General features: G+C 43.3%; 2 long non-coding RNA genes across 2 annotated transcripts; both read left to right on the plus strand.

Annotated features, from left to right (window-relative positions):
* Nucleotides 1–2: 2 nt before the first annotated feature.
* Nucleotides 3–1,279, plus strand: LOC115601154. Its single transcript, XR_003989252.1, has 2 exons — nucleotides 3–163; nucleotides 930–1,279. It is a non-coding gene; the product is annotated as an uncharacterized LOC115601154 (long non-coding RNA).
* Nucleotides 1,280–1,647: 368 nt separating this feature from the next.
* Nucleotides 1,648–8,501, plus strand: LOC115601152. Its single transcript, XR_003989251.1, has 2 exons — nucleotides 1,648–3,598; nucleotides 6,699–8,501. It is a non-coding gene; the product is annotated as an uncharacterized LOC115601152 (long non-coding RNA).
* Nucleotides 8,502–15,650: the final 7,149 nt, after the last annotated feature.

Consider the following 15,650-nt stretch of genomic DNA (forward strand, 5'->3'; position numbering starts at 1 on the left):
GGGCCGGGCCCGCCGTCAGCACGTCACGTCACTGCCCGAGAGAGACCCAGGAAAAGGCGGAAGGGAGCGCGCTGCGGCCGCTGCTCGCTGCCTCGGGCCAGCCGCCCGCCGGGGCCGGGGCCGTCGGACGGGGGCCGCTGCCGGCCGAGGCGAGCCGGCGCGGGTACGGGTGGTGGCGGCGGCGGCGGCGAGGGGGGGGGTGGGGAGGCGCGGCGGCGCTCGGCTCCCTGCGGCTCCTCCTGCCGCCGCCTCCGCCGCAGCTCGGCCGCGAAGCGCCGCTCGGGGCTCGGCGTGCGCCCCCGAAACGGAGCGGCTGCCCCGGGGACCCCCCTCCCCTCCCGGCCCCTCCATGCTGGCGCCGCCCGGGCGAGCCTCCCCCGCCTGCCACCTCCCGCGGCCGCCATACCGCGGCGCCAGGCCTGCGGCCCAGCGCGGCCCCGGCGCGGGGGTTTGGGCCGGCGGGCTCCGCGCTTTCCCCGGCCGCGGTGTTTAACGCGCGTCTGCGCGCCGGGGGGCGACGGGTGGAATTTTAGGGTGCGGAAGCGCCGCACTGGGGCGGACTCGGGCCTTGGGCCGGGGTTTGCGTGGCCTCGGGTCACCCCTGCGTGGGGCGCGGCTACCGGTGGGAATTACTGGGAAGGAGAACGGCGATGGGGCGGGCGGGCTCGGTGCCGGCGGCGGGCGCAGCCGGAGCCCTGGGTTTCCAGGCGGGAGGCGGCCCCTCCACGCGTGTCGGGACCGCGCTCCCCAGGGCACCTGGCACTCCTGTATCCGCCGGGAACAGCAGTACTGGGGCGGGAGAGGGGGGATCGCCTTCTGTGGACAGGAGAAAACTGGGGATAACGTGACTTCAAAACCAAAGTCCTGGCTAACGGTTTCTTCTCGTCCTTGTCGTGAAAGTTAATTTTATTTATTTCATTTTTTTAAAGAAAAGAATTGCTGTTCGTCCATGAAAGATGCATCGTAAAGTTTCTGAGGCATCAGAAATCACGTACCATGAGTAAGTGACCTCATGGGCATGAGGAGGTACATTCAGTTTGGTTGGAGTTCTTGCGTAATTGTGGGGTCAGGGCTCGAGGAGGCTGCTTCGCCTCCTGTTATTGCCATTTAAGCAAACTGGAAGGAAATTGGCTGTTGCACTTATCAAATGATGCAAATGTGACTTATCTGGCCCAGAACAGCATACGTGCAGTGTTTATGTTGCGAATGAGCCTTTGGGTTCAGCCTTGACTCAGCTTTAATTTTAGGCACTGGACTTCTCTATCTTAACACGCAGGCTTAATATGGAATTTGGGCCGTGCTTGTTGTTTATTTCAGTATAGCATACGGTAAACATACACCCTGCCTGCACTATGCGGATTTTAACCATAATATGAGAATGAAAGAGGAACCATGCTACTTCAAAAATTAATTCCTTTTATTTAATTCCATGGAGTTTTACTTAAACTTCTGTAGAGTCAGCTTAGATCTGTATTGCAGAAGGGTGTCCTAAAATATTTACCTTAAAAAGAATTGCTGAGCTTGACCGTACATGTGATATTAATGTAAAATAGGCTTAAGTAAACGTTCTTGTTAGGATGGAGGAAGCCAGAGGAACGAGAGCAGAGAAAGATGATGGTAGATTTGTAATCAACAGCGAGGTAGGTCTAATATAGAGAAGTAAAAATATGGTCAAACTGTACATTGGTTTTATTTATTCATTGTTGAGATCCTTGGTTGGAACCTGTCTCTGAGTGTCTGTATTATAGAATGCTTTTGTAGGAGCTAGGTCATTAAAATCGTTAAGGGGCTGGAGCATCCGATGTACAGGGAGAGGCAGGGAGAGCTGGGACTGCTCAGTCCAGCTGGAGAAGAGAAAGCTCAGGGGGATTTATCCGTGTGTATAGACATGGGATGAGGGAAATAAAAATGGCAGGGACAGGTTCTTCTCAGTAGTGTTGAGCGAAAGGAGAAGAGGTGATGGCACAAACATGGGAAATTCAGTTTAAATGTAAGGAGAAAAGACTGCATTTGTTCAAACAGTGGAACAAGTTTCCCAGAGAGATTGTGAAGTCTCTGTCTTTGGAAATACTAAGAACCCAACTGGACAGAGCCTTGAGCAACCTGCTGTAGGTGACCCTGTTCTGAGCAGGAGGGTTGGACTAGACAGTCTGCAGAGGCGCCTTCCAACTTCAATGATTCTATGATTTTTAAGCCAGTTTTTCCAACAAATGTAAAGTGCCTAGATTGTAACGAACAGAAGGATATCCTGTAAGGTCTTTGATTCAAAGGACATCTTAATCAGTCTGTCATTCGCATAGGGAGTGGAAGTCCCGAATACAGGGCACGTTACCCTCAAAGATTCAGCATATCCAGTTGTTTTTTCATTGCAGGGGAAGACCTCAAAAAAGCTGTGATAGCATTAAAAGGCAGATGGCTGGATAGTTTGTGAAGATGTGAATCTCTTGTTTCTTGACTGGCTGGCCATTCCCCTGTCTATATATAACCATTTCACCTTTACCCCTTGTTCTTTACTACTCAGGAGCCAGATACCAGCAGCTTGGGAATCATTGGAGAGACATTTTTGTCCTCATGTAGCCATCACCTATATGTTGTCCCCAGCCACTGTGGTTTCCAGTAGGCCACAAACAGCCTGGTATGGTCAGGAACAGGGTAACTCCCATCAGTGGAGCTGCCAGAAGGGAACCCATGTTTACAACTGATGTTCACAGCCTTTTCTGCTCTCGCAGCTAATGGAGGAGTCCAAAGGCCAGAATGCATTTGAAAACTGCAGATACAATAGGTATGCTTGCACCATTTTGTAGCAGTATAGCATAACTTATTTGCACAGATGTTTTTGTAGTTTGCATTTTTTGGAGTGGAGTAGGCACATAGTAAAAGTACCTTGTAAACGATAGTGATTGGGTTGGGTCAGAGACAGAATGTACTTGTATATACAAGTTCATAGCTCAGTTGTTAGTGACTTATCTGTTCCCACAGTCCTGGGAACAGAGCCCCTATCTTCTGATTCTGATTTTACCTGTGATCCAATGTTTCTCTGTATTCTTCCCTAGAGCTTGTTTTACTGTCACCCAGCAGTAGGTACCATGCTGTAGCTGACTTGCCCTCACAAAAGCAAATGAAGCTGGTGGCTTTTGCCAGATGTCCTCTTCAAATTATACACGTACTTAGCATGAAGTTAGTTCTGAAGCTACGTGCTGGTAATTTCTTACTTGGACACTTAATTATCACATTGGCTATTACAATGTTATGACCAGGTTCCATGTAGGTAATCTTATAAACAGTTTGTCCTTCAAGTCATCAAAAATTGGCATGGCTGTAATTCAGTAGTGCTGGTAATGTTTGATCCATCTCTCTGATAATTTACGTGTGAATAAATGGTAAAAATTAGTAAAGACCCATTTTCAGTCACAGTTCCTTCCTGTTTGTCTTGTGTCTTGTTTATATCCCTTTCCAGGTATTGGCAGCATGCTTAGCAAACACCAGTAACCCTGCCAGATTTCTCAGGCTTTTGGTCCTCTATTGCTAACAGCCCTGGGTTATGATATGCTGAGTTAAGGGTCATCAACTTTGCGTTGACTGGTTTGAAGGCATTCAGGTAAAGATGTATTTGCTTCTTGATTTACAATGAACTGAGTTATCATCCAGTTCATTATCGTGTTTCCTTTAACAGTAGCAATTTTTCAACCTTGATGAACCTGTTGACTAGTGATGAGTGGTCATTTTGAGTTGAATCAAGGTTACTTCACTGTACAGTAAAAATACTGAGCCTGCTGAAGGGATCTGTTCGTATTTTTCCTATGCAGCCACAGTGACAGAGGGAAATTAGAGGCTGAGTAGGCAAGAAAGTGGTGGGGTTGTTCTTATTTCTTGCAGAATAGTCTTCTGTTAATATATTTTCATGGAAATTCTACGAATAATTTTTCTGTCTTCTAGCTTCTATTTGAAATTTGTCTATAAAAAGAAAGTACTGTCATCTTACCCAAGGAACTAAAGTCTTACATAACTTCTATTTTAGTTGTTCGTAATATTGCGCATACACCAATGCTTACCTGCAGTCAGTTGATTAAAAAGGAATAACTAAATGCTTGTAACAGTGGTAAAAAGGTTTATTTCCCAACTGTAGTAGCTGATGACTTAGTGGAAAGAAGAGTCAGGGGAAAAAAACATCTTTTAATTTTAGCTGGCTGTGGTCCACCTTTGAAATTAACTACACAAGAAACAGTTTGGGGTAGTTAAATACAAAACCTTGCACATGTGCTTTTGAGGCAGTGCTTTTAATACTACTATGCAGTAAAACACTTCTGATGCCCAGGAAAAGTGAATTACCTCTTCTAGTAAATTCTCAGCTATTCATTGAAGCAACCCGTGATATGAATCAAAGACTACATGCATTTTAAAAAAATGGATTTCTAAAGAAACCAAACACCTGAGTATTTAGTATTCTTGTTTTCATACTGCTTGTGTCACAAGGATACAACAGACAAGGATTGAGCAGACAAAGAGCTTTGTAGTTTGTTAGCAACAACAGATTTTAGCCAATGTATATTTCCATCAGATGAAAAAGGGGTGGTGGAGTAAGTTTCTGTTTTTCGTGTGACAAAACCAGCAAAGTATGTCTGTAGTTCATGAAGACTGAATAAAGTGGTTTTCAGTCTACAAGCAACTCTGCAAGGTTGTGTCCCAAAGTAAAGGAAGTATGAGGGATAAGCAGTCATTCTATTGATACTATTTAGTCTGCAGGTCCAGAGTCCTAACCCTGGAGTCTTAAAAATAAATGTAACAAAGGAAAGACTGTCAGACCAAAAGTCTGTTAGACCTCTTGAGCTGTTAGTGGACAGTAATCAGTAGAAAATGCCTAGTGAGAATTACAAGTACAGGAGAAATGTAGAGTTATATATGCCTCAAAATGCACTCCTGCCTGCCTTTGTCAGCAGAGAAGGTGGCTGGTCCATTTACAGTAATAAATGTAAATCTCAGAAGGCTTGAGCCGTTTCAGAAAGGGTGATATCAGGGACAGTTCCCGTTTGTCTGAGCGGGATGAGTCAGGTACTAATAAGCCAGCCTGTCATGTTAAAATCAGTCCTCAGCAAAATAAGGGAAAAGGAAACATGGATTTCTTTGATAAAAAGTAAAAGGGCAGGAATATAACTAATACCTGTATGTGTGGCTTAAGGAAAAGAGATCTTGGCAAACACACCGAGCTTCATTACTTGACTAGGTGAAAGGTTTCGGCACAAAATTGTGTTGATGCAGTAGATGTTGGTAGGGTGCTTCATACTGCACACGCCAAGTCTCACTTGGTTTCAGTACAATATGCTAAATAGCTTAAAAGCTGAGGGACTGAGAGATCCAAAGAAATAAGTAACATTACAAAAATAAACTGTTGGATTGTTCACAGAGGTGGAGCCTTAGTTACAGTCCAACATTTCCATCGTGGTTTGGAAGCATCCATTGCCACTGATTTTATTTGTGGCTGTGAGAAAGACCCTGGAGTGAGTATACGTGGATGATGAGGAAAAGACAGTAATGCAGAACAATCACACAGACTGGATTATTTTGTAAATGGAACCACTTAAGTTATATCTTTATGTGTCCAAATGCAAAATTATGCATCTAGGATTAATGAATGCAAATTGTATACCTAGAAGGTATTAATGACTCCTGGAAAGCCAAGATTTTAGAAAAGATCAAAGGGACACAATCACAAGCCACCTCAAAAAGATTCTATTATACATGTGGGACGAAAAGGACTAGTGCTGTTTGGGGATGCTAACAGTAGAGTAGGTAGTAGAAATAAGGTGAGTTTATATCTGCTGAGTCCTCTTTTTTTAAATAGACCCAAAACTGGAGAGACCACAAAGAATCATGAAAGGATTCAGAGGCTTTCAAGGTCTAGCTGTTTAATAATGATAGGAATAAAAAAGAGAGATACATAAATCTTAGATGTGTGCACTTTAGTCTTGAGAAAGACATAACTGAAATTGATAGCTGAAGTTTAAAGAAGATGGATTCAATTTAAAAATGTAGACTTGACTTTCTAAATGGTAAAAGGCCATCAACCACAAGCAAAACAGAAGGGACAGGATGGATTCTCCTCCCGTTGATGCCTTCAGCTCAAGATTGGATGGCTTGCTGGCATTTTTGCCTGGGTCAAGGTCCCTTTGTTCAAAAAGGGGTGAGTGAAATTTAGTGGCTTACACCATAGAGAGATTCATATTAGGCCATCTGTGGCAATCTTCCCCTGCCTGTTCAGAAGTGGAAGGAAGTACAGGTATCTAGGAGAATATGATTTCTTGAAGTCGTATTTTTAGTGTTCTATGCTTTCTATTTAAGAACAGTTTCAAATCATTCCTTTTGCTGTGTCAAGACATGCCCAGACCTGGTTGCAGTGTAGTAGACAGCAAAATCTTCTTGTCCCTTTCTGTAGTCCCCATAGGGCTGCTCATAATTTCTAAAGAATTGTCAAGGTGCTGATTTGCATTTTTAAGTTAAACTAATGTAATTATTAATACAAACCTCTGGAGACACTTAATTCTGTAGGGTCCTCTAGTGTCCATGCTTGCACTCAGACAGCGGTGCCTGTTTCTCCCTTCTCTCCAGTCTCTGATATTACAGGATTGATATTTCTAAATACTGGCAAGCCTTCTACAGGCAACCAAGACCCTATTCCTGTTTTTCTTTGCTGACTGCTTCAGGAACGGGTCTTTTTATCACTACCACAAGAGAATATTGCCACCAACTTGCTGTCACCAGCCCTTCATTATGCCCCAGCAACCACTTGGTCGTTCTCCAAAAGTGTCCCAGGGTAGATGGTCTCAAGGGTTTCCATGCAGGACCTGGAAACACTGCGTGAAGAATGGGCTGCGACTTAGCCCCTGGGACAGGCACATTTCAGCCCATACCAACACATGCAATGCAAAACCACCAACTCGCTTCAACCCATGAGGCTCGGGGACTAAAGTGCCATATGCACTCAGGGATACTGAGCCACCCCATGGTATAGCTTGATAATCACCTCTAAGATCAGAAATGCTCTTCTGTTTTATTCAGCAGCATGGTTGTATTACCAGTCTCCAAATCTAGGACAGATTTTGACAGCCAAAGTTGTGATGCTCACTGAACTGCCCATGCACACAGGCAGCCAAAATGCTTGGCTCAAGAGCAAAGGAAGGTGAGCGAAGCTGTAAGAAATACTTTCTTTTTGATGAGAAAACTAGTTGCAATGATGAAGTAATGAAACAAAGATTGACCTGTATTAGTACACGTAATTCCTTTTCAGAAATTGCCATTAAAATGCTTATCAGGTAAACCAAAAGTCTTTCAAAGAACATTTTCATAGCATTATAAAACATAATTTTCCAAAGTCCCAATGTAGATGTTGGTGAGATCTGTGTAATGCTGAAATATAAGGTATCAGAGGAAAATCTATGAAAGAAGCGTGGCGATGTGTCCATTTGGAGGAAGTTCATCATGATAAGGTTAGGATATTGAATAGCAAAGGAGTGGGAAATACACAGCTGAACAGTGAAACGTGATCTGAGAATATCTTGTCAGTGTTGCTTGGGGACTGAACAATGAATTCAGATTTAGACCTTCCAATGCTTCCCACTTATAAAGAAAGAGTAATTTAAAAATGTGTTCAGATATATCAGGCTGACAACCAACTGACATGGTTTTTATGCAAATATCATCATTCATCTTTGAGAACTGTGTCCAATGTAAGAAACCCCTGGCTGTTTGGACCCAAAGGAGGAAAGCAAAGGTCTTGTGTTTGGTCTGCCTGTGCTGTGCTGTGCAAGATAGTTGGAAAGAAAGATCACAAGAGGGTCCAGATATTTACAGTCTTTCTTATGGTAGTGTTCTATGAAGTCGAGAGGTTTGTACTGACCCAGTAGGTTTAAATGGGTGAAAATGTAAGGCAAATATGAAATCTCTACAGCTGTGACCTCTCTCTGATAACCTCTCTATTTAGAAGTATTAGCAACGTGCAGTGTAGTGTCACTCATTTGGAAGCTGACATTTCACATTACACAGGTTTTAGTTGCTCACAAAACTTTGCCAGCTTTCCCAAGTCTGAAATTTTCTGTAAGGGGTGTTGGCCTCAAACTGATGTTTTTGGGAAGATTCCAGACAGTTTTGTCAGCTGCCTGAGATCAAAATGCAGATTATTTGCCCTTGTTAAAATAGCCCCCCCCAAACTTTGATATTTTTTTTTTTTTTTTTTTTTCCAAATTGAAAAGAAAAAAATGAAAAAAGATCTTATATTTAAACATCAGTGTGGTCCTTGTGTTGAGCAGGGCTTCCTGGCATTCTATGGAGAATGGAGAACTGACAAGTTATATGGCTGCATTAAAATCTTTTAAACACCTTGGTTTGCAAATACTCACTAGAGTTCTTAGTTGTTAAAAATAGGGTTTCACAGGCCATTTTCTTTCTAGTGCTTCCTTATTAACTGCAAGCTTAAAGGAATTTTTAATGGGATATGGAGGTTAATTATTTATTCTGCCATTTCAAATAACATCCTCTTAGTTTAAACTCATTGGTTTTGGGGGGAAGGGAGGTAAAAAAACCCCAACAATCTAAGATTTACCCTATAACTCTGTAAGCTCACATTTCATTTGCCTTATATGTCCATGAATCAAAGATACTGCATCCAGAGTTCTTGGTGAGTACATGTAATAATGGTAAGAGGGCTAGTAAATATTCAACTCAATACGTTGGTGGAAGTCAGCACTCACAGATCTTGCAAAAGAAAGGCTAGAGAACATTCAAATCATTGAAAAGTACTTCTATTTTCTCTTCTTGGTTAATGAAGTCGTAGATGGCCCTGAGGGCCATCTGCTTCAGTGGCTACGAAAGCAATGTATTTTGAAATAGCACAGCCCCTCCCTACTTCTCTAATACGTAACAAGAGAGCAGGGCATTACAAAACCAACCATTACATTGAGGGACAAACCTTGTTTGCAGTAAGACTTTAATAGGAACAAAATTTGCTGCTAGAGTAAAGGAGTAAAGACAACAGTTTTTTAGGATTGTATTTTATAGAATCATAGAATGGTTTGAGTTGGAAGGGACCTTAAAGCTCATCCAGTTCCAACCCCCTGCTGTGGGCAGGGGCACCTCACACTAGATCAGGTTGCTCGAAGCCCCATCCAACCTGGCCTTGAACACTGCAGGGATGGGGCAGCCACAGCTTCTCTGGGCAACCTGTGCCAGGGCCTCACCACCCTCATAGTGAAGAACTTCTTCCTAATGTCTAATTTAATCTCCCCTCTTTCAGTTTAAAGCCATTCCCCCTTGTCCTGTCACTACATGCCCTTGTCAAAAGCCCCTCTCCAGATTTCTTGCAGGCCCCCTTTAGGCACTGGAAGCTGCTCTAGGGTCTCCCTGGAGCCTTCTCTTCTCCAGGCTCAACAAGCCCAGCTCTCAGCCTGTCTTCATAGGAGAGGTGCTCCAGCTCTTGGATCATCTTCGTGGCCTCCTCTGGACTTGCTCCAACAGGTCCACGCCCCTCTTGTGTTGGGGGCCCCAGAACTGTACACAATACGCCAAGTGGGGTCTCATGGGAGCAGAGTAGAGGGGCAGGATCACCTCCTTTGACCTGTTGGTCACGCTCCTTTTGATGCAGCCCAGCATACAGTTGGCTTTCTGGGCTGCGAGTGCACTCTGCTGGCTCATAGTGAGCTTCTCATTGATGAACACCTCCAAGTCCTTCTCCTCAGGGCTGCTGTCAAGCCATTCTCCACCCACGCTGTATTTGAGCTTGAGATTGCGCTTGGCCTTGTTGAACTTCATGAGGTTCACGCTGGTCCGCCCATCTCTCAGGCGTGTCAAGGTCCCTCTGGATGGCATCCCTTCCCTCCAGCGGATAGACTGCACCACACAGCTTGGTGTCGTCAGAAAACTTGCTGAAGGTGCGCTCAATCCCACTGTCCATGTCACTGACAAAGATGTTGAACAGTGCTGGTCCCAATACCAACCCTTGTTTGTTGGTTCTAAGCCGTGTTACTTCCTCTCTTTCCAGCAAAACTCTGATAGCTACATTAACTGCACTCTGAGTGAGCCTTAAGCCTACTTTGAGATCCTCAGGTGAAAGATCCTACATAAAACTGAAAATTTAGTTCCTCTGGCACAGAATCGAGCAATCTCTTTTCTAATCTTTACATGAAAATGCAAGTCATACAGGGTTGGCCCAACGGGATTCAAAGCAAGAATGCAGCAAAAGTAAGAAGCAGAGCACAGATTAAACTTCTAAAAGGAAAGGGTTCTCTGAAAAAGCTCCTCCTCTCTCCCTGTCCTCGCCTGACTTGAGGAGTGGAGTCTGTGCTCTACTTAAATTGATAGGAGTTTGTGATCTGCTTATACATGGAACCACTTTTCAACAGTGCGTAAGCTGCCATTTTGCACTGGTAAGTACCAAGAGTCCACTCTTCTGTGATGTTACGTGTCAAAACAGACCTTCCCATTAAGCTCAAAATCCTTTCAAAGACAAACGTTAAGTTTTAACTGAAAAAAACCAAATTTCCAGTGTGAACGTACTGATTGGTGGAATAAGGAACAGCGTGAGGTAGCAAACAATGTAAAGGAAGAATTGGACCTTCAGGAAAATGGAAGTAATTTAAGAACAGAGTTTCCAAAACACTTAAAGCATAAGCTCACCTTTAAGCGCATAGTGGTCCTGCTGGTGCTAACAGGACAATTAGTGTGCTTAAAGTGTACAGGTACATGGTTTGCAGGGCTGTGCGGGTGCTCGCTGGCTCAGCATGTTTAACTCGCATGTTGCCAAACAACTAGGCAAGAGGCAAGAAGCCAAAACCATGTGGAGAATCCATGAATGCTTGAGGTTGCTGTGGAAGGACTATTCACACTCTCATACCTATTTTTGGTGGGAAGCATAGCTCCATGTTAGATTTATAAAGGAGTAAGTTGTATACAATTACTGCCAAAGGAATAAATGGGAAACAATTTAAAGGAAGAAAAATACTTGTTGCTAAACTCTGTTATCAACAGCATTTTGGCTGTAGCCAGGAAAAAGTACAAAAGAATGCCCAGTGCGAGTCACCCATGTGAAAAAAAAGCTGCTTTCAAGAAAACTTGCAAAAGCTGTGACTTAATTCTGTATGTGTAGTGCTTAGGACTACATTAAAAATGAAATATTTTGAAATTCATAATAGATTACATAGTCAAATAAATGATTAAGAAAAAACAGGAAGAATGAATCAGAGAACCTTAAGGCACACTTGCATGAGAAAATGCTTTTCAGGTCTTCATCATAAACTATATAAATGGAACTAATTAAACATAGAATTGTGTAATGTTTGGCAGGGGAAGGGGCTTTCTAAATAACCTAACAAAGCCTGTCTGGTATGTTAGATTTCTGTACAAATGTCCACAGAGATGCAATAAAGATAAATAAGAGGTGGTGCCCCAATTCATTTGAATCCTAAGGATTGTGGAACTTGAGACTTAACTTGTAAATCTTAGGATTTTTTTCAAATGTACTAAAATATTTTTTTTAAAGTATACTAGGCTTGAGAAAACAACTGCTTCAACTGAAAAGCAGGTGTTTTATAAATGCATACCATGCCATTTCTTAATGAAGCCTTCCTCAAGTAAATGTCATATATATTAACATTATTTCAACTAAAATATTTCAACAGTTTTCATTCCTGCTTGATCACGGTGTTCTAGTTCCTTGTATTTTATAAAAGACACTGAAGGGTATGTATTTGTCTAAATATTTGAGGTAATTCCTTTGACAGGATGCTTGTTCCTTGACACCAAAATTTATTGTGATTCCTTCTTTGTTGCACATTGCCTTGTTAGGACACTTGTTTGGGTTTTTGTTTTGGTTTTAATCCTTTCAAGGTAAAGAAAGGAGGAGAACTTATTTACGTACTTGCATCACTTTATATATAGTTTTTGACTGTCACAGCTGATACGTTATTCACTACATACAGAAACCTCTGTAAAAATGTTTATTCTACCTAGGTTTAGTGTGGAAAGGTGTGAAACAAGCACTTTTACTATGCAAATAGGATGGACTGGAGACATACGGGAAATCGGGTGTGCAGATATTGATGTAGCCTTACAGAAACAGGAGAAGCAACACAAAGCCAGAGCTCATTCGTAATTTGAGCATTCTGGTAAGTGAACACCAGCTATTAAGCCAGTTGTGCCAAAATAACTAGGGCAGTGGAAGAACTGATGAATGACAAGTAGCGTCCCGTGATTTCAGTAAGGCAACCGAATAGATCATGCATGCGCAGGCGCCATCGTATGGTCAGGAGGTGACAGGGTCTGGAAACCAGCAGTCCGTGCTATGCATCATTACTGTGTTGTTGTTGTTGTTGTTGTTATTATTAAGGGTGTTTGAAACTTTGCAAGCGTTCAGCCCCAGCCTTGCAGCAAGAAGTGACCCAGAACAGCAGGGACGCTGCTCTGGCGGAAGCATGCATGGGAGGCTGGCATGTGAACAGGGCTGGGGCAGAAGTTTAAACCTTTCACTTTAGCAATACTAAGGCTATCACCAAGATGACTCAGCATGGAAAAACAGCAGAAACTCATTTTCCAGCAGTGAGCTAGAAGGAAGCGCTTTCGAAAGCGCTACAAAACTAATGCAGTAAAACCACGGTTTTAAAATGCTTTTGCATTTTGTATGTACTAGAACAACATCACGTTAATGGAAAATTCATGCTTCACCCCTTCTGAACAGAAAGTGAGATTTGGCTAGAAATGGCATTTCCCAAAGGCATACCAAAGTCTTGGAAATAATTACTGACACAGCACCTTAACTTTGTACCATTGCACAAGATACCTACTTATTTGTTTTAAAGCAGCATGACGCATGACATCATGCTGCCTTCTTATATATTGAACTAAAGCAGCCTGGCACAGCAACATCTCTAGTCAGCATTGTATCTCTTAACAATGCTTCAGTTCAACTTGAGCCAGTACCAAACACCATATGATAGATCAAGCTTCCTTCCCTGCTACGCTGTTCAAAACCACTCGGTGCCTCGACCAGGAAAACAGGTTGAGACAGGAGTAATGGAACTACTGTTGAACTAGCAGAACTACTGATCGCCCTCATTCTCCCCACTACCTTTTATTCTGGCTTGTTTAAAGGAGTTCCCTGTAATACAGTCAGCACTGAAAAAATGGCTATGAAAAAGCCCTCTCACCTCAATAGCTTCCTGCTCCACCATTAGGTATGTTAAGTCTTACAACAACAAACTTAATGCATCAGTATATAACCACAGGGCTCTGGTGGTTACGTAGAGCTTAAATGTCTACTTTTAAGAACTAGTCCTGCATGTTAAGAGCCAAGGCGGCTAAAGCAGCAATGTCTTTTTGCCTTCATAAGTATGATTACAAATAAACTTTTCCTAAACCCTCTTTTTTGAGATGTGCAATGCAAGAAAATAAAACAGCATCCTACATTTTCGTGAGTCTAAGCCTACCCATCCTTTTGAGACTTTTTATCTTTGAGGTGGAAGAGAGGTGCGAGTCCATGCCGCGAATGAGGTGTGTGACCTTTGATACCTGCAATAGGGCATTTCTGTTCTCTTAAAAAATGGTTTGCTCCATTAATAAATGGTTTTCACACTCATCTGGATGGGAAGCAGGAACATTAATAAACACCCCAGAGGACTATTTTCAGTGGAAGAACTGCTTTTGGACAATCTCTAGCCACGAAGGCTGGGATACGCAGCGTAACGCTGGGGAGCTGCTTTAGGTCAGGGTTGCACATGGGCCTCGGAGAGGAACCACTCCTTCCTCCCATAGTTTCTATTCAGTTTTAAACTTGCCTTGAGTTCCATCAGAAACAATGGGAAACTAGCATCCACTTTTCTTGAGAATACCCTCGTTTCCATGCCTAAAATCAAGCAATGCAATAGCCACCCCATGGGCACTTGCAAAAAGCTGAAGTGAAGAACTAGTTGCAGTTTTGTTCACCTTTGTTTCTTAAGAGCACAAACTTAGAATCTAATTTCTTAAACTAGGTAACCAACCAGAACTGTAACTGTGAGTGGTTTGCAGGGCAGTACAGTATTTGTGACATTTGTGACATGGAGAACTCAGCTTCTCAAATAGCTTGTTTAGTTTGAGCTAAGCAACAAGAGCTCCCTGGAATGACAGCCAGCCAGTCTCTCTTCCTAGTTTTAATACAGAACTAGTCACAGGTTGATAAAACAAACCAAAACTTGTAGTAGCACAGTTAGCTTACGCTGGTCTGGGAGGTTTCTTAGATACCAGAAATCTGCAAAGTATTTATTGAGGCAATAAACTTCCCTCCTCATGGGGAAGAGGTACCCCTGTACTGACACCCTCCTAAAACCAACTACCAAGTTCTGACAGATTACTGGAAGAGATTCAGTCACCCAAGTGCAGGTATCGGTGCCACCTGCGGTGCCCTGCTCTGTCCAACTACTGCTCCAGAACGTGGCAAGTGCAATAGCTGCCAATGACACACACGTGTGCCCTGCCGAGCCAAGCCATTGAATTGCAGCTGTGCACCTATGTTCAGGTAGCTAAATTTGACCTATGAAGGGTTAAAAAATAAAATCGTCACTGAAGCAAATCCTCAGTAAAGGGAGAGAGCTCACGAGTTATCTGTTAGTATTTTTCAAGAAAATCCGAGTGATTTTCAACTCCCCTACTTTTACATGGCATCTCTTTCGTTTTAGTGAATGCATTGCGGGTGGATACAGACACATCAGCACATAATACATTTACACTTACACTGTTCGTACTTGGCTCTCTGATGCTGCAGTCATGTGCTTCATGTGTTCACTGAAGTCTCAACACATTCCCATTATTCCTTATCCATGCCAGCAGAGTCAAAGCTTTCCAGTTAGAGGAAATCTAACATTTTGGTGGCAAAAAAGAACTTTGCACTTCACTTGCTCCCGCACTCCCTTACCACAGCGTGATAGGATATACAGCACACCGCTTTTGTCATATGGAAACCATAGCTGTCACCTCAGACATGCTCCTAACCTCCCTTCTTTTCTTGGGAAGGATCAGGAACAGACTTTGGGCCAGACGCACTTCAGTTAACAACCATGCCACTCTTAGGCGACTCTTCTGCATGACACAGCATACATGCACAAATAACAAACCCAAGTCTACCACTGGAAGGAAAGAGAAAACAGAATATAAGAAACTGCCTTGGGAGGGGGCTGCTAAAAAAATCCTAGCCCTGCCCTGGAAGAGCTGCTGTGAAAGCAGGCTGATGCAAGAAGGGGCCAGAGGCAAAATTCGCTATCCTGGCACTTCATTGCCTCTCTTCTCTCTGTAGTTCCTGCCAGTTCCTGCACACACCATCAGAAAACCAAAATAGTACTTAATATTTAGGAGGGAACAAGACATTTTCATAATGAGGGCCCCTCATTACGAGAGAGATTAAGGTGTTGGAGCGGGTCCAGAGAAGGGCAACGAAGCTGGTGAAGGGTCTGGAGAATAAGTCTTAGGAGGAATGGCTGAGGGAACTGGGGGTGTTTAGCCTGGAGAAGGGAAGGCTCAGGGGGGACTTCATCACTCTCTACAACTGCCTGAAAGGAGGATGGAGAGAGGAGGTGGCTGGTTACTCTTCCCAAGTAACAAGTGATAGGACAAGAGGAAACAGCCTCAAGCTGTCCTGG

Source organism: Strigops habroptila, chromosome 2 (genome assembly GCF_004027225.2).
Source record: "Strigops habroptila isolate Jane chromosome 2, bStrHab1.2.pri, whole genome shotgun sequence".
In the NCBI taxonomy this organism is placed as follows: Eukaryota; Metazoa; Chordata; class Aves; order Psittaciformes; family Psittacidae; genus Strigops; species Strigops habroptila.